The sequence below is a fragment of the Phalacrocorax carbo genome, chromosome 13 (assembly GCF_963921805.1).
Source record: "Phalacrocorax carbo chromosome 13, bPhaCar2.1, whole genome shotgun sequence".
NCBI lineage: Eukaryota > Metazoa > Chordata > Aves > Suliformes > Phalacrocoracidae > Phalacrocorax > Phalacrocorax carbo.
Window position 1 is genome coordinate 3,139,471 of NC_087525.1, and position 22,892 is coordinate 3,162,362.

At 38.4% G+C, this 22,892-nt stretch overlaps 1 protein-coding gene across 4 annotated transcripts in view; it reads right to left on the bottom strand.

Annotated features, from left to right (window-relative positions):
* PCDH15 (protocadherin related 15) overlaps positions 1 to 22,892 on the bottom strand; it is an 826,977-nt gene that overhangs the window by 625,697 nt on the left and 178,388 nt on the right. For all 4 annotated transcript variants that reach the window (XM_064464573.1, XM_064464572.1, XM_064464569.1 and 1 more), the window contains one exon: positions 4,529 to 4,606. The gene's annotated coding sequence lies outside the window, so the exon portion shown is untranslated. The remainder of the gene's footprint in view (positions 1 to 4,528; positions 4,607 to 22,892) is intronic.

A 22,892-nucleotide genomic window follows, 5' to 3' on the forward strand; every position in this document is an offset into this window, starting at 1 on the left:
CTGTGATTCTACAAATGGGTCTTTGGGTTGGTATGGAATGCAAATACAGTTTAAAAAAAACCAAACAAACAAACACAAAAAAAACCCAAAAACCCAGAAAAAAATGCTCCTTTCCTGAAATGTAGTTGCCTTTTAATGTATTCTTACAGACCAGCATCTACGAATGTTAATAATCTGCTTCAGGTGGGCTTTGCTCAGAACCAACTACTGCTCATAAAAACAATAGCAGGTCTTCATGCACCACTACGGAGCAACGCTGTAATGGATTTCAGTCACATCAAGAGCCTTTTACAGAACTAGTAGTAAGGTGTTTACACAGGGGTTTGAGGAGAAACTGTTGGCCAATAGAATAGAAAAGGGAAGAGAACACCTGAACACCAATTCTGCAGTCAGTCCTACCGCTTGCTCTTTAAAGTCCCAGCATCAAAACAGAGTGACATGTCCAGTCTTCCTTGGTTTTTAGCCCTTTTTTTCCATCTGTGATAGGCAGCCCCTGTTTTGGGGTTTGCTTTTTGTTGTTGTTGGATTGGTTTTCTTGTTCATCCTTGTGGTATGTTCTTTTAAAAAGGCTGAGGAAAACTGAGGTGCGGAGGGTGGCAAGCTCCCCCCGTGCAGGCTATGGGAGGCAGCAGTAAGTTACAGCACGCAGAGCTGAGAACCTGCTTCACCGGGAGAACAGGAGAGCGCTGAGGGCAGCAGGTGCAGACAGTCAGGCCTTGCAAGCAAACGAACTGACCTCCCAGGAATCAGCAAGGACTGAAAAATGTTTGCTGTGTCTCAGCACGTTACTCTGTTGGCTGAAACCAAGGACCCTTTAGGAAGGGCAAGGGCAGTATAAGGCAAGATGTTTAGATGCCCTCCATATGTCCTTTCTATTACTTTTAATTTTCTCTATCTAAAAACTAAGCATTCAAGTTTTTATTCTATCAGAACTTGGCTTTATTTAGTATTTAAAAGCATTTCAGTCATCTTTGAGAAACTCACTTTAATGAGAAGGCCTAGGCAGATCCCTTCAAAGCTCTAGCTGACTGGGGTGTCAGCACAGCGCTACAAGTGCCTTATGTGCACGGGCAATCGGAGTACCCACGTTCACCTTTCCTCAGTGTCAGAAAAAGCTGAAGTATCACATGACACACAATATATAATAATATTAATAATCCTGATGTTTCTCTTGCAACCTGTGAAGGCTATTACTGCAAAAGGACTTTAACATCCACCAAATCATAGGGGTTCCACAGGCAGTGTTTTGGCTCAAAGCATGGGTCTATGGGTGCAAGAGACAGCAATCATTGCTCAAATTTGACAGACTATTTCTTATTTCAAAGTCAGTTTGTGTGCCGAAGATAACTCCTCCCTCCCAAACCTGACTTTGGTCTGGACCAGCAGGTGACCCTGCAGAGAAGAAGATTCCCTCCACAGCTGGAATCCAACAAAAACCTCTCTTGTGCTACCAGTATGCAGGCCTCACCTGAAAATGTCATTTCATATCATTTAGATACCCATAAAGAAACCAGACATTTTAATGACATCATCTTCATCCAGACTTGCCACTATCACTCTACATGCACAAGGGTTGGATGATTTTTGAGACCATGCTAGTATGAAGTAAGATCAGGCCTTGAACTTACAATATTCGAGAAAGAAGGCCATACTAAATTATACTTAGCAATGACACATTGCAGTTTCAGAAACGCAGTATCATCAATTAAGTTTCTGAGCAAATACACATCTTGACAAGAGCAACCATCATATAATTACATAAGCAAATGAGAATATATGTTCATATTCTAAGTATTTGTATGCAAGTTGATAACAGCTGTACTTTAGAACCAAATAATTAATTTACAAGTTAATTTGAACAACACAGTCTGCCAAATTGAGCCTGAAGCTTGAAAAACCAAAGTTCTGCAGGAAGAAGCTAGTCCTTTAATTTCCTGCATGACTGGAGACACAAAATTAAGACGAAGTGTCATTTTATTAAGGCTCAGAAAACATGCTTTTAAAACTAAGGTGGCTTTTAATTCTTTTGCTTCCGCAGCTTTTAGAAACAAACACTTGTTTAAAACATCTCAGTGAGGAAGCTTAATGGGCTGAAGGCAATCTGTGTTAATGGTGTCTACTGTGGAACGGAATGGATTTTTTTTTCCTCTCCTTACCTTTACCTTGGAAATAGCTAATACTTCTTTCTCCAACTTATTATTAGTAGTAATTATAGGGCCAAGAAATTATCAGTCCAAGTTGAATGACATCTTATTTAAACCTAAGACTATTTGTGTGCTCTAGGGAGTTTTGCTATTGTCCTGAATGAAACAATTGTTAGAAACTTAAAGGTACAAAACCATCCCTCTTCTAATTATGCATTTCATGCATAAACTCCTTAACAAAGTGGAGTCAGTATTTTCTGGCTGAGACATTATTGCATGTGTGGAAGACTAGTGCATATTCTAGTGACTAAAATGAAAAACTACCGGGCTGAAAACTCCTGATTTAAATAGGTACTGTTATAACAATAATATCAGATCATGTACAACAGAAGGTACCAAATGTACTTCCTAGGCGTTTAGGAAAACAAAACAGGAAAGCCTCCATTACATTCACTATTTCCTCAGTATAACACATTTCAATAAATATGTATCTTTTAGAATGACCAATTATCTTGAACTGATTTTTAAAAATACTTAGAGAGAACCTCTCTAGCTGCATGAGCTTTGTGAGCTATGCAGGCAGGTAAAACCATGTTTCTTAATGTAAAATCAGTAGAGCTATATGGCAACAGAATGGTCTTGATGTTTGACATGAAAGAAATTCTTTCCGAGAATGATTGCCTTTACTCAGGGTAGATTAAAAAAACACCTTTAAAAATGTAGACTGCTGTATCACACTTCAGTGCTACATTCATATAGATTTTTCAAATTTATTTGTACATTACAGAGAACAATCGCTCAATTCATGCCTGTAACTGACTGATTAAAGTAAATCTGAACTCTGCCTCTGACTTTCTTTTTCTTTTATCATTCTTTTTCTTATTACTACTTGACCATCTTCATATTCTTTTAATTATACAGTGTGTCTGTACCAAAGGTACAGTTCAATCAAAACCAAAATAAAGCATCAACACAGACATACACACTTCGAGGCAATTCTTCATCCCACATAGTTACACTCTAGAACAAAAATGGCTACTGCGTGGGAATTTCCGTGCTTCTTTATATTGGAAGGGGAAAACTAAGTTTCAACACATTTTTAAATTTATTTAATTTTCTGATGATTGTTTCACTGAACACAACTAATAACAGAACCAGACCACCGCTTTGTTCATTATCTCCGAACATCTTCCCTGGGCAGCAAGCCAACATCAAAATATTTTACCATCAGTCTCTTCGCACCTTACTGTTTGTGCTTGTCTTGCTGCCCTTCTCCTTAGACTTCTCTTGCCTCTAGGTACAGCCATTCCCAAACAACTACACTAGCTGTGGCTTGTCTCTAGTAAGACCATATGCATAAGGAAAAGCCCGGATGCTGGCCAGCTGACGAGGACCTGTGTTGACACAATGGTTCCCTTTGTTTCAATGTATTTTACAAATAAATAAACTGCTTGAACACTTCTTACATTAATTTTAAAGTTCAAGGTCCATCAATTACAGAAGTGCTTTGTCTGACCAATGACCTCCCCTCCTCCCCTATTTAGGACATTTCTTCGTTTATCATACTATAAGCAATTGATTTTTACAGATCTTACTCACAGCTTTTCTTTCCCTCTAAAAATGGTGTACTAGTTCACAACAGGCTGTGTTTACCTTGTTAGTCCCCAGCTTTAAAGAAAAATACAAGCTTTTAGGTTCATATTTGTGACAACAGCAGATCCATGTTTGATTTGCCATCTGCCTTGAGTACCTCTTATATCATCATTTCTTCAATTTGTATTCATTACAGAACACCTGTCACATCTGTTTCCCAAATTATTCTGTGTCCATGTTGTACCCCCAAACATTTGAAACCACTACTTGTACAATTAAAGCGCAAGTCTTGTTTGAGAAACACCACATAAAATAAGATTGATATTCATCTTGGAAATGTCAAACTTCTGCTTATAATGCTCAGCTACATTTTTCTGAAACAACAAAGTTCAAAAAGAGCCATAGACCTGACAGATCTCCGACACATCATGATAGATGTGACAGGTCTACCACTTTACTGCCAGAAATGTCCTCCAACAGAATGAGGCAATCAATGAAGAATAATAAATCTATTTTTTGTAAATGCATAGGAGAAGAAACAACACATTTTTTTATATCTCTGGAGACTCGTGGTTTAATAAACTCTCTTTCACTACCTTAACACTGACTTTCATTATCATTACAATACCAGTTACACAGGTTAAACTTTACCTGTTTTATCTGTTTAATAGTTCTCCATCTAAACTCCTAACATGCATTTTTGTATTATTATGCTAGCAGAGGAAAAAAAAGACACAGAATTTAGACAGAATTAAAAACACACTGTGAAAGGAACAGGAAGTTTGTCTTACCTTTTCTCCTGGTCTGTCTGTCAGTCAGGAGAATGACAGTTGCTCCAAACGTATCTCTTCAATTACGTCCCCGTCATTCTAGAAGACATAGTTATTGATTAGCACTGCATCAGAATTTTACCTTGAAAATTCCCATATTTGTGATAAATTACAGTAGGTTTGGAAAAGTTAATTCAACATTCATAAATCAAAGCTTTCCAGAGAAAGAACTGGTTTGATTTATAACTAATGCCTTTGAAGGTATTCTACCACCTACCCTTCAAGTAACATCCTCGACTTCAGCAACAGAGGGAGTATACTCCCAAATATGTCCTTCCTGAAGCATTTGACCACAACGCTAACAAAACAAGCACAGCTCTATCAGCTCAAACACAATGATTTAAAATACACTCTTTTTTTATGGCAACATAAGTACATTTACCATTTTCAGTAAGTAGGCTCAATAAATCTAAATACTGTTACATGAATAGACTGATGGTTACTCATGCTTCTGTATGATTTCAAAAACACATCCATGCATCACTGTCATAATCCTATTTCTTCCATTATGTTATACATTCATAAGCACACAGACAATATTTAATACTGTAGTAACCAAGACAGTTTGAATTAAGCAAATCACACACAGAGAACAAGCAGATATGTGACTAAAGCTCACAAAATTTTGACTCTGGGAATTGAACGATAGGAGGATTTCCAGGGCTAAAGCACATTTATTTATTCATATACAAACACAATCATATAGTTTTTCTTATGCTGCAGGTCCAAAGAAAAAACAGGGGTGTGACAAGGTAGGAACATTATGGTACTTTTATACTCTTGTCTCCTGAAATGCAATGGCTGCATTTATAAAGAGTTTGAGTAACACCTGTGAAAGAAACAAGAACCAGGCATTGTTTTGCTTCTGCGTAAACATTAAACAAACAAGTATCTAAAGAGACATGTAAGGCAGACACACACCTGCAACATACCAAAAGTACCTAGATACCATCACACTCCTGCATTTCATTTGATATTGCATTCTTTGAAGGTGTTCTTTCACCAGCTGTCAAGGGTTAAACAGATGCAGTGCGAGGGGGCATTCAAACAAGTTTGCACCTTTATCACCTCAAGCATGGTATCATGTATCATGTTCCCAGTTACTCTTTCACACCCGCATATGCCTCACATCACAAGGGGTCACCAGGGCCTGCAGCCAGCTGAAATGCCAGCTTCAGCGGCCCTTCACGCACCGGCTTCCTCTCCCTCAGTCTTTCGGAGGTCCTTGAGGTCTCCTCCGGCAAAGGCAGGCCAGACCTTCTCCAGATGGCCCTTTCTCCCCTCACATCCACCATTTCTGCCCCTTCCTCCACGCTCGGGCATCCCCCTAACCCGCTCCTCCACAGGCGCCATGTGGGGCACCATGCGCTGCGATTGGTCTGCCTCACCCCAAGGCGCTCCCTGATTGGCTGCTGGCAGGGTCTTCAATCCGATCCCACCCACAGTGGTTCCAGATCCTTCCAGAACGTGCTGGATCAGTGCTCTGCCCTCAGTCACCTCCCTCTTCTCACTGAAACTAACCCCCAAGCGTGCCGCAGGGATGGCTCAACACAATTCCCTTCTTTTAAAAGGTAAAATTATAAATGGCCTGATGGGAAAAAAAACCTAAAATTTGGCCTGAAAAACATTCAGACTGCAGATTAATTAGCAACCGCACCTCACAACCTCCTTCGCTTCAAGTTTGTGAAGTCTCCCCGAAATGGATTTGCCTGAAAAATCAAGCAGAAAAGTTGCCTGCCTTAACGCACAGCCTACTTACAAGAAACCACAGCGAATCCCACCTCCACCAACAGGTAAGGCGAACAACCTTTACCACGGAATTTTCACCACCTCACAGGCACTGCCACCAATTTAGAAGTGGTAGGGACAGCCTGCAAACCTTAGCCACCTCATCCAGCAGCAGCTCGCTCTGCGGCTCTGCCCCAGAGCAAAGGGGACTTTGCTATGAGGAGACAGTTAAGGAGGGCAATGTATACTGTTGGCCCCTGACACCATTTTGTCCTAATACTTTGCTAAAAGGGGTAGCAGTCTTAACAGAATAAATATTTGGAAGTACAAGCTTGTTGCTCATGAATAGTCTATAAGCGAAGGGGAATATGAAACATCCAAAGCAGGAAATAAGAACAAAAAGCAGATTTCCTAATTTTGTGTGTGTGAATGCAAAGGAATCTCACAAAAAGATGTTCATATAATTTTGTGTGCGGCTTCATTATCCCTGACACATTCTTGCTAGACATGGCTTCATTCTCACGGCTCCTGTGAAGGGCAGGGAAGTAACACGTTTTCATAGTCCACATGAGGGAACTGAAGTACAGCAAGATTGTGATAAACCTTCAAAGAATTATAAAAAGTTCCCATGACAATCACTCTAGTCTGTGCATCTGATAGCTATTTCTAGCAAGTGCAGTTCGTTTATTTTTTAAAGTGAAAAAAATGTTACAGTATCTGAAGAAAACAAAATTAGAGCTGTGCATCACTGCTTTGTAGTTATTTCTGACAAATAATAAAAGAATTTTATACTAAGAAGTGCATAGGGAGGAGACAAAGGGTAATACAGACATCGCTATTTCTCCTTTTGATAATATTGTTTGTACAATATTTTTCCTGATATCAGCCACATGCTCTGTCAATGATTATCTGTGTAGGTAACACTTATTTTCAGATCAGTAACTCTAAAAAGACAGTGATATTTATTTTTCTGGGAGTTTAAATAACATTTTGAATGTACTTGATTTGTTAACAACAGGAAAATATTTTACATTAGTATAATGAAGTTGCTTACTGTGCCTGAAGCTATTTTTTAATTTTTAGTAACTGGCATAAAAGTTCAACTAATCATCTCTAATTTTAATGTCACCATATTGCTCTGATACAAATGTAAGTTTAAATGTTAAATAGATAGCAGGTCTAGAATTGGTATAACTCTTGCTGCATGATGCCATTATTTTCAAATTTTACCACCAATAATTAGCAGTAAACCCAAGCTTTCCAAGATTGACACCGAGATGTTCATCCCTATATAGTGAAATCACTATTGTGCTCATCTCATGTAACAAAAATAGATAAATCAAATATTAATAATGTAAGTCAGTTAAAACAAATTCTGTTTCATCTTGGATTTCTTCTTATCCTTTGTCTTGCAATCAAAAGCAGTAAAGGATCATATAGCCATTGTACCCTGATGGCAGAAAATAAAAAAAATGAAGAGTTGTATATCCATTGTACCCCAATGGTAGTGGCTTAGTATTTATCGTTCAGTCTTAACAGAATAAATATTTGAAAGTACAAGCTTTGAAATTCACTTTATGGGAGAAATTGTTTGGCAGAGTGCTCGTTGTGCACATATTCCTTATATTTTGGAACTGTGAAAACAGCTCCAAAACAGCTGCATTTATTTACATTTTTAATAACTTTTTAAATAATAGGGTTTTCCTCTTATGATATAATCTCTAATCACAGCGCGCATTACACTGGGGTGGGGAGGGGGAAATAAATCCACCAACAACCTATCGCATTATCTCTGGCTAACTTTGCTACTGGTATTCTACTGAGCTCAGCACTATCAACTGCTGGTAAGGGTGTCATACAGAAACCAAAATGAACGTCGATGCACTAATGAGAACAAGCTGCACTCGGTGCATATTATTAATAACAAAAAAGTTGGATCATGATGACCTAGACTTCAGCGCTGCTGGAGAGCTCCAAGGTTGCTCATGTAGGTGCCTGGGCACACACTCAGAGATGTAAGCAGCAACGTCTCCTCCACAGCTCATCCTGTCTTGGTGATAAAAACAAGCAACGCCCAGGTTGAAACAAAGTGACTTAAGCTAGCTTGCTTTGTTGTTCCTTGTCGGTTGGGGTGCTAAGATTCCGCTCTTAATGTGTCAACAACTCCAGCAGAATTGACACTCTGACCTTCAACTCAGATTTGTTTGCAGGAGACATAGCTGTGTTTTGATAAAAATAAAAAAAATATCTGCACTACAGTTTTCTAAAACAAATAAGGTAGAAGTCATCCATTCCACTGAAGATATGTAATAAGAGTCAACAAAAATAAACTCTTAAAATGTCTTCTCCTTCAAGTATTTTAAGAAAAGGGTTTCTTCCATGGCGACAAAACCCCCAGTACTACATTAGCAAATACTTAACTGGCTCTAATAGACTGGAGGATAGATGTTATGTGGTTTGCCAAAAAAATAGAAAGTGAAAACCAGTTGAAAACTAAAAACAAAACTTTTCTTATTAAACTAGGGCAAAAAAAGATCCAAAGAAGTTTTGCATAATTTTCACAGTAGTTATTAATTTTAGCTGCAAAATAAAATTAACAATTTATTACTAAAGCGTTCTGACAACTTACACTGTAGGTAGTGCAGGGGCCTCAGGATCATCTTTCTTTCCTTTAACTATTGCCATTATTTACCAATGTAAATTCAGTCTTTAAAAATAAACTAATCACGAAATTAATTCAATACCATAAATATTGAACCTTTTTTCATGATGAGATTAAAATAGTCTATTCTATATCAACCACGTTCTAGAGAAAAAAATACATTTGCTTTATAGCATGTTTATACAGTTTCTATAGCGCCTGTATAACGCATTAAAGCCTCGCAGGAAATCAAATAGTATAGGAATTAAGAACAGCAGTCTCCCTAAATCAATGTCACCTTACAGAGATTAGTACAGAGCTTCTTTTAGCTTTTTTGAAGTGTCTACTTAAAACTAATGTGACTCAAACATTTAACGAATCACTGAAAGATGACTACCACCAAAACCCAACAGACTCCTTCCCCCGATTGTTGTTAGGTTTGCGAAGAACATGTTATTCAGGATGGCCTAAGAGAAGTGAAATTGTGAAAGGGGATAAGGAAGTGTGGCAATAAATATATTTTCACTGCACGTTAGATTATAAACAAATAATCCATTAAGCACAGCTTATATGGCGGCTTCTTCATCAGGAAAGATAATTTATTGCTTGGATAGAAGATACAAATCTTGGTAGAGCCGGGGCAGTGACCGAACAAGTCTTTCTCAAAACTCCATGAATATACCTATCCACACATGAAATAACCAGCTTTTAAGGCAGTAAATAAACTTCATCCCTTCAGCAGGTATGAAATCAGAATACTAAGTAATCCGACTTTCAAAACAGTAATTACATGATGCTGAAAGCAGGCCCTGTCAACCCTGAGGATGCAGAGATGACCCCAGGATGCTGATGCTTCCACCTGCCACGCTGTGAACTAGCAGTGGGGAACTAGCACCTATTTTAAACAGAGATTCTGTGATGCATCTCCACTATGCATGGTGGGTTTATAAATAACTTCCAGTATCTTGAGCCTGAAATGGTTGGGAGCCAAGACAATTTCCAAGAACATACTGAAATCACCTGAGGAAATTGTTCCAGTTCCTGCTTGCCCTGCTCAGGCAAGGATTAATTATGTTGCTCCTAGCACATCAAAAATCACCTGGAAGAGGGACTCCCAAACTGCATTAGGCAGTACAGTATTAGACAAACAACTACCAGGTCTACACTACACACAGCCCACCGCAAGGTCACAAGCTGGCACAAAACATATTGGCAGCTCCCACCGCTGTCACTGCAGATGCTGGTACCTGGGCAAGAACCCTTAGCCACGCGCTGCTGCGTACCTAATACGCATACGAGACTGAGTTTGCAAAGAGAGCACAGCACAGCTATTTACAACAATTTTATCCCACACCAAGCAATATTCCCTTGCCGGAAATCTTATGTTTCTTCTGATCTTTACATCACACTCACAACTCACTACAGTAGTAACAGACCCAGGATACAGTAAGTGGCCCAGGGCTGACTTCCTGCGCTCTCTTTCCTGGTATTATCTGTCCATATAATCATGCGAGTTGATCATCAGGACAAGATTTGGTCACAGAGAACGACGCCCACCTGGGAAGTCTGACAATCACCTCAGTATGGGGTGAGCAGTGGGGCCCTTAGGTAGATCTTTACCAAAAACATTCTGGGAGGCGGACCCATCCACATGAGATAGCTAAAAAGCCCTTGAATCTTGTGTACTCTGCCCTTGGCAGAAAACCAGGTGTGTTGGTGGTGTATTCCAGGAAAGCAATGTCTCAAAGCTCCTCTATTTTCCAATAGCTGCCTTTAAGTACTGGATCCAGCAGTGTCTTAAAACTGGTCACTGCCATCTTTCTTCTCTGCTTTTCTTAACAGCAGCTATTTATCTCTCTGTATTCAGACACAATACAATCAAAAAGTAAACTATGATATACATAATGGCCATAAAAAATAAGTACAGCTATCACTCTACTTTAAAAAAAAAAAAGTGGCACACATAAAAAATAGTTCTAGCAGCATGTCTATGTTATCAGACTACCTTAAAAATGTTAAAGATCAAGTCTGTCATAAGGTTGACTGAAGGTATTTGTAAAACTCTGTTATACATACTGATTTTAGAAAATGTATTGTATTGCAAGCCCATGTATCTAATGAAGCTTTTCCAAAGGCATCTTATTTCCTTCAGGGCTCTTCATGCCTAGCCCATACAAAGGATATATATTCCTTTAAGTGGCAATGATTTCTGAATGATGCATTTCTAAATTATTTCTGTTTTAAGCAGGACAGGAAGCTCTAAATTGATGAGTATTTCTACCTTGCTGCTGCACAGCTTTTAAAAGAACAAATAACCCCAAAACGGCACTAGTTCTTTGAATTCTTAAAATAGAGAGTCCCAGTCTTAAAAGATTGCAAGGACTGAAGAATGCCATCGATGTGGTGATAAAGTCTTTGTTTAAGGCAAACAAAATTGCTGGGAAACATAGAATGAAACAAAAAAGTTAACAGACAGGTTGTTCTCAATGACCAACACTATATCTGAAATCAGTATGTTCCATTGTTATCAATCAAATAATATGAATAACTATGACAATTCTTTTCAGAATAGCTAAACAGAAGTCAGTTTAGCCGTCACTGCTAAAAGAGGCAATTTTGACATTCAAATGTAAATCAAGATACTTCCAAACTTGAAATAAGGAAATAATTTATTATTTTCCTTTTTATTTTTTAAGGAAAATAGTTCCTGAAAATTTTCCACAACAGATTTTTTTCAGCATTAGCAGCACCAGCAGCCAAAGACAAGTAGTCAAAATAACTACCTTGCAATGACTCAGACACAGCAACTTATCTTCTCTAAGCTAATTAAAGGGTTTTTCCTCTGTGCCTGAAGCTATCTAATCATGCAAGAAGTATTCCCCCATCATTAGAGATGACTCTCTGGAATTAATTTTGCAGCATGATGCAGCCCTGAATTTAGTACCTGACTTTTTAATTATAATAGTTAGATGCAAATCTTCCTAAGTTTTCAACATAAACATAAAAAAAAAAAAAAAAAAAAGAGTTGAAAGGAAGAGGCTAACATGATTATAGATATGGTCCTAAAATCAAATACTTAGACACAAACACTCAAGGATGCCGGAAGGTCCAGATAATTTTTGAGGCTTATCTATAAATCATTGAAAACAACAGGTATAGATTTAGATACAAATTTATAGATCTGAACAGCAGTTCTGTTTGTTGCTTCACAACAGATCTGTTCCTTCAGCAGAGTAAGCGCATAATGAAAACTAATTATGGCTACAGAAGCAAATGCTTGCCCTACTGCTCTCAAGAAACTTAGCTGTTACTCATCATAAGAAGCTCCTGGCTCATGTAAACACTTGCAAGAGTAATTTCAGACTATTCCCATTCCCACTAAATTAAAACTAGACTAGCTGCAACATAGGAGGTCATTCATAGACAGGCAAGCAGGGAGGATCACTGCAGGAGCTTATACTAGCCAAGGAGCTGAGAAGTCTAGTTATGATCTGAACTGCATTTTTTTGGTGTGTGTACCAATATAAAAATGTAACATATCAAAAATATATAGAAAAAAAGAATAATGAAGAAATTGCTGGAAAATGGTGGAGACAGCAGAGCAGTTTTCAAGGGGACTTACGCTGTGATTTTTTTATTCCTTTTACCTGAATTGTGCTGAGCTACTGAAATAATATATTTTCTCCCAGTTCTAGCTTCAGATTTAGCCTAGCAAGATCTTGAAAGGCTTTTGTGATTGGCAAGTCAACTTCAAACCAGAGTTGCTTCTGAATGGGATAGGGTTTTCCTTCTGTTTTTAAAACAAGGCAAGCCCCAGAGCAAATGTGCACAGGGTTAAAATCAGTGCCCATTACCTGGCTTCTTTTCATCTGCATCTGACATCACCTGACTTTTCTAACCCAGTAAATAAGGCAGAAGCACACAAATAAAAGCTAATGCCATGGAGGAATTGTGGGACTCCAAAGAAAGCAGCTTGCTATTCTTCTGTGCTAAGCTATTAAAGAATTATGGTTTGTGCTAGAAAACAAAGACCTAAATCACAAAGGAAAACCATTTCCTTGGTGTTGCACACCATTTGCACTCGCTGTCTTATACATTAGCCAGCAGTCAAACAACTGAGCTGATAAAGCTCTTGTAAGTCATCATACCGCATCCTCAGCTGCCAGGATTCCTCCTAAGATGCTCAATAACAAGTTCTCTGTTTAATGTTGTTACGCTCTTCTCCTTAAGTTCCACTTTTTGTTACAAAGTAATCAAGCCACTCACATTGCCATACAGTCTCTGAAATAAAGATTTAGGAATGCAAGGAATACTACGTTGCAGTACACTACTGTTTTGCTGTGTGATTATTCTGAAGCTAATGGCAGAATCTCATTCTAATCAGCGCAGCAGGCTTTCTCAAAAATGACTGAGATTTCACTCTCTTGTTATTTAGAACTGGACTTAAACTGAGCAATTTTGTCTTCACAAAAGACAGACATAATCCAAATAATTAAACAGCTAGAGGTCCATACATATCTAACATTGCTAATCAAAGAGACTATGTAACAGTCATGCCTGAGATAAGATCTGTATATAATTTCAGCAGCTTTATCATTATTTTTTTTTAACTCTTGACACAAATAGAAGCAGTTGTAAAGGGCCATAAATCTGTCAAGAGATCTTTTAATTTCCTTTTTATTCTTCATAATAAACAGAACAAATATGTCATCTTTTAATATGCTGAATTAGACAAAATGTTTTAAAACACAATTTTGACCGGTATCAGTATGAAGATAGCAGCATATCCTTTATCAGTTTCAAAGTCCTTTAGCCATTTTTCTGGAGATTGATTTCTGGAATTACTGGCTTTTCCAGGGGGAAAAAAAAAACAAAACCACAACAAACAAAAACCCAAAAAACAGGTTACAGTCAATACTTAGGCTGCAGAGCACATTCCACTAAAAGTTTCTATTTTCTTCTTTGTTGTTTTGAAGAAGGTCTACAAGAGGCTGTTAACTTCTCTATGCCTTTAAGAACAGAAAAGGACAAGGCTTTAAGAGATGAAACAGGAATTTTCTCGGGAATTCCACAATTCAACAGTGAAGAACCATCTTTACCATCTTTTCTTGGTGTTTTTTGAGCTGTGGAGTGTTTTCATTGCTGTCATTCTAAATAAACCCAATCAGATCATTCTTATCTGATCTTATACTGCTGCCCTCAGCAACACTGTATGATGTGGAGCACGTAGCACCTCCCTGCAAAAGCAGAGAAAGCCAATCTCCTTTTACCCCAATCTGTGTTCTGATAAATGGCCTTAGAGGGCTTTCCCTATCAGAAACAAAGGTGTTTTATCTTCTGATGATTTCAGGACAAGAGAAAAGAGACCAAGCAAGACTCCAGGGCTGAATTCAAGTCCCATCTCTTATTTTTATAAATGAGATGGTGACCACCAGGTTGTTCCCAACCATTTCTCTAACTCGGGTATCACAGCTGCTCCTGCAGTAGCAACACTCCGGTACCACCAGTTGAAGAACCTCCCTACGAAACACAAATGCAGCACAAAAGAGTTCAAGGCTGAAGGTCTGATGATGACTGTAACTGCCCTTTTTACTGGGCAAAGGAGCCAAGTAAAAAAAATGGTGGAGACAGCAGAGTTGTTTTCAAGGGTACCAGAGACTTATGGTGTGATTTTATTTATTCCTTTTACCTGATTTGTGCTGAGCTACTGAAATAATATATTTTCTCCCAGTTCTAGCTTCAGATTTAACCTAGCAAGATTTTGAAAGCCTTTTGTGATTGCAAAGTCAACTTCAAACCAACATTGCTTTACTTTTTACAAATGCAAAATACTCTGTACACAAGACATATTTTAGTGCAGCTGCATTGTCTCAGCAAACAATAGGGCTTCTTGGAGGAGTGCACTTCATTTTCCATGGCTAAAAATCATTTGCTAGGTGAGGTCAGGAGGAGAGGACTTGTCACTAAATATCTTATCTGTTGCGCACACCAGGGCACTTGTGGACCTCTGTCAGAAGATGGTGTCAGCAGGGCATCAAGAGTAGAGAATTTATGGAAATAATGAGTTACTAAATGGTAGTAAAACAACAATTGAAAGAAAACTCATTTGGGAACTTTGACAGAAATTGTAGAGGTCAGAGCAGCCTGTGCTTTGTCATCATCAGCAGAGTTAAATATATGACAGAGCTTATTCCAGCAAAGGGGACAGCAACAATGAAAGCAGATGCTCAAAAAAAGTGTTGCCACTTTCGTTTGAATAAACTCTGTATCAGATGGGCAAAACCAGGGAGGCCAAGACAGACTTTAGTATTGGAAAATTATTGGAATACATTAGTTTAAGCTATTTCATACATGTGACTGGAAACGGACTTTTGAAACTATGCCCAGAAAGCTTGGACAAAATACAGCAGCGATTTTGTTACTTTATGTTTCTATTTATACTCCACCTAAGTTCAGAGCAGCTGTAGGTCTAAAATAATTTCCAGTTTTTCACAAGTCTGTTCTCTCAACAGATCATCAGACCACAAAATCTTCCAGACTGCCCTAAGATGCGGAGTCAATTGGAAAAGTCAAGGAAGAAAGACACAAGGGGGGACCAGGCAACAATGCTCTATTTCAAGATGGAGAGACAGCCTCATCGTCTGCCTTTATGCTGATACAAAGAAAGGAGACAAAAAAGTACAGTTAGAATGCTGGGCAGGGAGCAGGGGCTTACAGAGATGACAAGGAAAAAATATATGAGACCAGCAGCATAATGCAGCGAGAAAACCACAGGGTACAGAAGTCATCCTATAACGAACATAAGGATCTAAAATAACTCTGGGGTTATACTTCATCAAAAGGTGTTCCCTACTGGTCACAGGTGAGAACCAGAGACTATGTTGGGGGAAACATCACCCATCTATGCCTGGTAACAATCCTGGTTACACAGCCGAACGTGGCTTTGGGGATAACTGCAACAGGAAAACCGTGAAGCTTTCACGTCACCGGTCCTAGGGGTCTCACCTTCCCACACTGCTTGCCCACTCTCAGCCACTGAGACCTGGATTAGGATCATCTTTCTACATGTTTACCATCACAATGTCACTTTAGCTACTTGCAACATCAGTAGATCCCACCACATAAATATCCTCTTTCTCAGAAACCCATTTTATTTAAAGTTTGAAGGCACCTAAACAATCACATTATTAGCAAAATTGTCTTGCCCCAAGTAGGCTATGTTTAATTCTTTCTCACAGGCTGAACAGCTTACTATATAAAAGTTCGAATACACATCCTTCCTCAAAGAGGGGTTTGGTGCTCCTTCACAGAAGGTGAAGGGTCAGTGTTGAGAATAACTGCAGTTATTGAGATCAAGGCAACTCAGCTGCTGAAGAACAAGAAAATAAACAAAACAAAAACCCACCCAAACAAACGCAACCCCAAAAAGCCAGATGAGAACACTTTAAGACACTATCTGGAGGGAAACACGTGCATCTGTTAAAAAAATAATAGCTTAGAAAATGAATTAATGAAATATTAAAATTATTTAGTATAACTGAATTTTAGGAAAAGTCATTAAAGTAGTAATTTAAATTATAATCAGCAACGTATGTAAACAGTTTCTATATAACAAGTTAAAAATAATACATCATATAAGACATTTGAACTTTTGTCACAGATACTGGTGTGGATGAGATTTCATTTTAACCAAGACTAAAATCCAACATGTACATTTAAAAATAAATGTATTTATTCAGATTAATCATCTGTACCTGTTGAGAATAAGGAATAACTGGCTGAGCAGGAGTTCTGTAAAACAGGATCCAAATTCTACAGAAGATCCATATTCAGGGAGACAGATTATTTTAGATTTCTTTAAGAGTAATCCATCCCAGACTACACTTTTAATACCAACCCATTGCTCCTAATGCACAAGAAATAAAAAAGACTGCCTATAAAGCCAGGTTAAATAGTGACTGAGCAACCATGTTTCAGCATTTAAGTCACATATCAAGGATTTAAAATTTTAGCATATAGATTCTTGCAGAAGTGTGCCAATTTTTCATTTTATCATTGCAGCCTAGTACAGAATTTAAACAAACAACAACTCTTACTGGGGATTATTTTCATATTTATTTTCATAGGTGTTAAATCCAGTATACCTCTATCATGTAATTCCAAAACAGTAAGTAAACTGTTCTTAAACAATGAAACTGAACTAGAATTACTAATCCATTTATTTTCCACTTTTACTAAGTACAAAAAGACATTGATGAGTTTTCTAGATGCATTTAGCAATGACTCTTAAAACAGCGAAGTTGATTCTGAGCGCATATATGACTTACAAAAGCACAAATAAGGATAACACATAAACCCCCGAGAAGTACTGTCAGAAAAAGGCTGCTTGTACAACCTTATTTTGTCCGCTTTGGGTATGTTTTCTATGATATAATGTGTGACTAATACCTTTTCCATAGGACCTCTTCCTCAGAAATTTTACAGGTTGGACAAAACCAGGTTAACTAATCAGGTAAATATATTTTCTCCTTTAGAATGCAGATTCTAGATTTTGGTCACTGCACAACAGTGGGAAACTGCCATGCTAAAGTAGACGCTCCCTCCTGAGCTTTCCTGTAATGCTCACCGCCAGTAGAGCAGCAGAGTCTGAGCCTCAAACACTGACTGATGTTCCCAACCCATGGGGAGCTGCTTTTCCCACTAGACAGACTAGGAGCAGAGCACAGAAGCCAGTAAGACAGGCACAGAAAGATCAAGAAAGGTTTCACTGGTTTCAACAGTCAAATAGAACTGTCCCAGTTTTCCAAGTAGCTAACTCTAGCACGCTGCATTTACTCACATTTTGGAGTTTCTACAAGTGAAGTACAACGGAATACAGAAGCAGAAATAATCGAGTACTCTGGGTTAGGCCAGCTGACCACCTTCTGTAAATGGGGCTGCAGCACCAAAGGAGGGAGAGAATCCATTTTTCTAGTGCACTGTTCAGGAGCTTTGACAGATATGCTTTCCTAGTCCTGTGTCATGCACAACACATTTTGCAATTTCTAGATAAAATAGGCAACAGTCCTATGGAACTGCATGATCTGAATTTGGTCTCTGCATCAGAGCACCACGTACAGAGTGACATACATAATCCCTGGGAAGAGAGGATACTATCTTCACACTAACAGACTACATATCAAGCAACCTGGTATAACCTCTGAAGACTTCACTCTGTCTTAAAAAATTATTTCAGAACATGTTCTGGGTGACAACATGTGATTTATACCACAGACACTGGAGAAAGGCTAGGTATATATGATCAAACCTCGTTTCAGAGGCTGCACTGAATGCTTATCAAAATATTCAGCGTAACAGCAGCGCACATTTGTAAGATCAGCTGTCATATAAGTGATATTTCCTGTCTTCTGAGTTTTCACTCTCATGAAGATCCACTGTATTTCATAAAAATATTTACCCTTATAGATACATACACAACAATTATACCTATCACAAAGTACACGAAAACAACAGTACACCAGTTCAAAGCGTATCTGAAGAGGTCCCAGCAGTAAGCTGAATTCCAGCCCAGGACATGCACAACGAGCACTGGGGTTTATCACAACGTTAGAGCCAGATCTGCGGAGCAGCAGTAGCATCGTTTCTGTCAAGGCCAAGAAAAAGCTGCTGTACCGAGCTTGTGAGCACTTCCTCTCTGCAGTGACAGGCAAGTTACCACAGACTGAAGAATATGGTCTGCAGATGCATCCAAAGCATCAGATGTAAATATTCTTGAAGTATATTTGAATGCTTATTGTGCCAGAGGGAAGTTAAAAACTTTATTACATCAGGAGTTTATGAAAGTGTGTCTTGTCTTGATCCATTTCAAATATCTGATTAAAAAAATAAATTATTATAGCGTAATGAAAGACCTAACTTTCGCAGTTATTTCCTCATTCTGAGTTTCACAAATAGATGACTAGCTAGCCTAGAAATGTCTTGTAAGCACCACAGAGTGCTCTGTTCTCAGCTAATGACAGGCAGTGTAAAAATACACAAATATTGCAAGAACAAAAAAGTTAACTTGCTGAGTCAAGTCAGCAGATGCTCAATCTAACATACCTTGCAGTAACTTAAAACTTCAAATCGCAGAGCAATTGCTCTCACTCTGGGTTCCTTAATTCCATTATTTATCAGTGGAGAGGCAAAGAATCAGTCCAGGGGAGAACAGGAAAATACTTCTGAATGATCACATGGGCCTAATGCCTAAGATCAAGGGCTTAAACAGAATAGTTTACAGGAAAATTTAAATTTAACACTGAATTAAAAAAAAACAAAAACCAGTCTCTATGAATAAAATATATGATTAAGTAAAACCTGAGCAGGTGCCAGCTGTTTCTGTATCTTGCACAAGTTAAATATGGTGTGCTACATATTTTATCATAAAACATATTAAATCATAACTTAAATGCCATAACCTTGTTACTTTACACACATATAACAAGACATGCCTACTACACACGTGATTTTACAATTTAATGTCTCATTTTCACAGACTGTTTACACGTGAGCCGTTTTTAAATGCTTTTTTATCATGGACTTTTCTACTTCTTTCTGCAAAGTCCGTTTCGCCTGGTTTCAGTTAGGGCTAGAGGACTGCTGAGATCCTGAGGAATAACACATGAGGTCCTTTCTTCAGTATGACCTCTTGTCCTGCCTATGTACTTGAAATTAATCTTTTTGAGTGAACAGGAGGTGAAGAGAAGTACGCAGAATTAGGGAGGGAGAAATATTTACAGAGTGTTTAACCAAACAAGGCAAGATGGGCTTAGCTGCTTGTATCTGGCAAAATGAAAGCCAAGAGAATTCATTGTTAATTTCTACATAGACCAACTGCATGAAGGAGGAATATAAACTAAGCTAAGCAAAATGAAACTTGCTGGCTGAGGTATAAATCTGTATAAAAGAACCATAGCTTGAAGCATTATGTTCAGAACAGCCTCTCTGTAGGAAACACACGCACAAAATTACGTACTCACAATTTAAGACCATATTGATTAATGTGCAGAAGGATTATCTGGCACAGCTAGCTGGAAGGGCAGCACCTGATGGCCTTTCCAGTCTAAGGGCCTTATCCTGGAAGAGAATCTATAGACAACACTGTGAAAAACCATTAAACATTTGACACAGCATGTCCGGGCAGCGTGCAGCGGTAGCAGCACAGGCAAAATGCAATATGGCAAATGACCTGTGGTGGTGCTGGCAGCACTGGTGTGAGCCTCCTGCCTCAAGGGCCAGCACTCTTGCTTCCTCCACAAGAACTACTATTCCTCCGTGCAGTGCAACACCACCACACCAGCTTCTGGAAGGTGCCTCACCCCAGTCACACCACCACCCATCAAACTTTCCTCGTCCATTTATGTAAAAGCAGACACAAGCAAGCATTGCCACAAGGGTGTGGAACTGCTGCTGTGGAGAGGCATAATCCTTAAAAAACAACCGCTCCACCTCTTTGTGCACACTGACTTAACCCATATTTAAAGCACATTGAGGTTGATGGAGGAGAAAAAGGCTGAAGCTTTAGTCTGCTTATATTTTGTAACTGTTATGTTATTAGTTTTTTATAATTTAATCATAGAGTGCATTTTTTTTACATCAAAATCTAGATATATTAAAAATGAGGAATTGCACCTACATATTAAAGACTTCTACTCAGTCATAAGAGAATCGCCAGCTGCCAGTGACTAGCAAAACAACAGCCTGAGTTCTATACTTAGTACAAAGAATAAAATGATAAAAAAATTTGGATTCACACTCAATCCTTCTATTTGGTGATGACCTGCACTCTTAAGACAGGTGATCTGTTTGTATTCTTCATTTTGCAATAATGCTGTTATTCCTAGAGTCTCAGTTACACATTCATAGTCAAACTACCAAACCTGGATATTCCTAGAACAGAAAGTTATCAAATGTCAGACAAAGGAGGATACATCCCTCTTTGTTCCCTGCACAACACCTTCACTCAAGGATAAACCTGAAGAAATTTCTGAACTGTACTTACGCAGGCTAGTAAATGCAAAGCATTTCATTATACAGAAAATACAGGGAGTTAACCTTGAAGAGGTTTCTCTGCTCCCCAGCACTGTTCATATAACAAGACACAAACACAGAGAAGGGTTACCGGTGTAAATCCAAAGGCACTCACACTGGAACTGTAACAGCCCCACCAAACTGTATTTAGCTCATCAGCCTGAAGGCTTGCTTCCTGATAGCAGTGTGCCCAAGAAATAAGTTAAAAGAAAATAAGAGCATTTTTGCTAGATGGAATATGCAGGTATTTTTTGGCTCCAAGAAAACAGAAAAGTATGTCAAAAGGAAGAGATCACTTTGTACAAAGGGTAAGTCTAAAATCATTCAGTGATGAAATGACTCCACTAGCATCAGTGCAACAGTATTAATTTATGTGATGAGCACAGAGTGATTCAAAAGCCACACGTCACTGCTACCCAGCCAAGTAAAACTAAATGCAAAATCTGGCCCAATTAACTTGGAATTGTAAAGACTGAATGAGGATGAATCTTAGAGATGCTAATTAGGATTCAAAGAGTAAAGCAGAAAAACAAACCAAACACTGCAGTATGAAAATAAGGATGGGAACAGAAAAAACCCAACGACAACAAAAGCCCAAACTTCTAACACAAGACCTTTTTAAAAGGATTTGTCCCAATATCACTTCAATTTAAGACATTTTAAGACTTTCCTTCTGCAGCATCTCTATTGCCCCCTCACCCACCCATTTTCAGTCTCGTTTTGTCTTTCTATACTGCTGATTATTTTTATTCTAATAGGTTTAGCAATCTGTAAATTCCTTTCCCACTCGCTGCTTGAACTCTTTTAAAGCTCACATACCCCATCAGAAACTGTTACAGGTACTTTGTACTTATGACTGTACAAGATCTTGCTTGCTGCTGAATCCAGCCACATCTAGCTCACATTTTGGTGGAGATGAAGCTTAGTTAGATTAGTCAGAAAACAGTGCCTTCTATCCATACTAATTTATATCAAGGTAGCAGTGCTAGTAGGTTTGTTTGTTTTGTTTTGATTGTGAAGACGCAGAATAATCCTACCTTTTCCTCTTTTTTAGGGGACAGAAGGAGGATTGAGTATATTTTCGTGTTTTGAGGGATGATTTATTGTAAGTAAGGAGCTTCATAAGGGTACAGTTCAAGGAAAAAAGAAAATAAGTATTGACTCAGCTCCTGACTTAGTGTTATTGCAACCAATTTTAAAAGGCAGCACAGGGGGAGGTAGCATTTGTTCCCAGTCCTCTCGGGACGTCATGTAAGCACAGAATGGACTAATTAGCGTAACATCTATTTCCGTGCCAAAGCAGCAATAGCTTCCATTCATACACGCACTGACAGACCTTCTGTAGCAGAAAATACCATTATTATATCATAAAAGATGCTGTATATAGACCTTTAAGACCTCTTCGTGGAATATTCAGTAGAGCAGAAGGCGGCAGCAGAGCTTACTCAAGGTAGCTGCAAGTCTAAAATCCATGTGCCATTTCAAAGAACAGGAGTATTATGGCTCCAGACAATGTCGGAGTAGCAGTAAAATATAACACAGTCAAATAGCCAAAAGTAGTATGCTTTGTATCTTGTCTTGGTTTTTTTGTTTGCTTGGGGTTTGTTTCTAATTTAACAATTGCTTCTAAAGATGGAATTTAACTTCTATTTAGGTAAAAATGCTATAATAAGACTAAGTACTCCATGATCAGAATACAGTAACAAAACTGAAGATTAAGAAACACCACTATTGTGTACTGTTACAGAGTCTAGAAATGAAGTGTTAATGGGAACTTCTCTTTCAGGCTTTTCAGAGTCTAATATTGCACCAAAAATGTTTAGTAAAAAGAAATTAAATACCTGGCAACAGCTACTGGCTGCTAGCCAAAATGCCAGGATGCCGTTT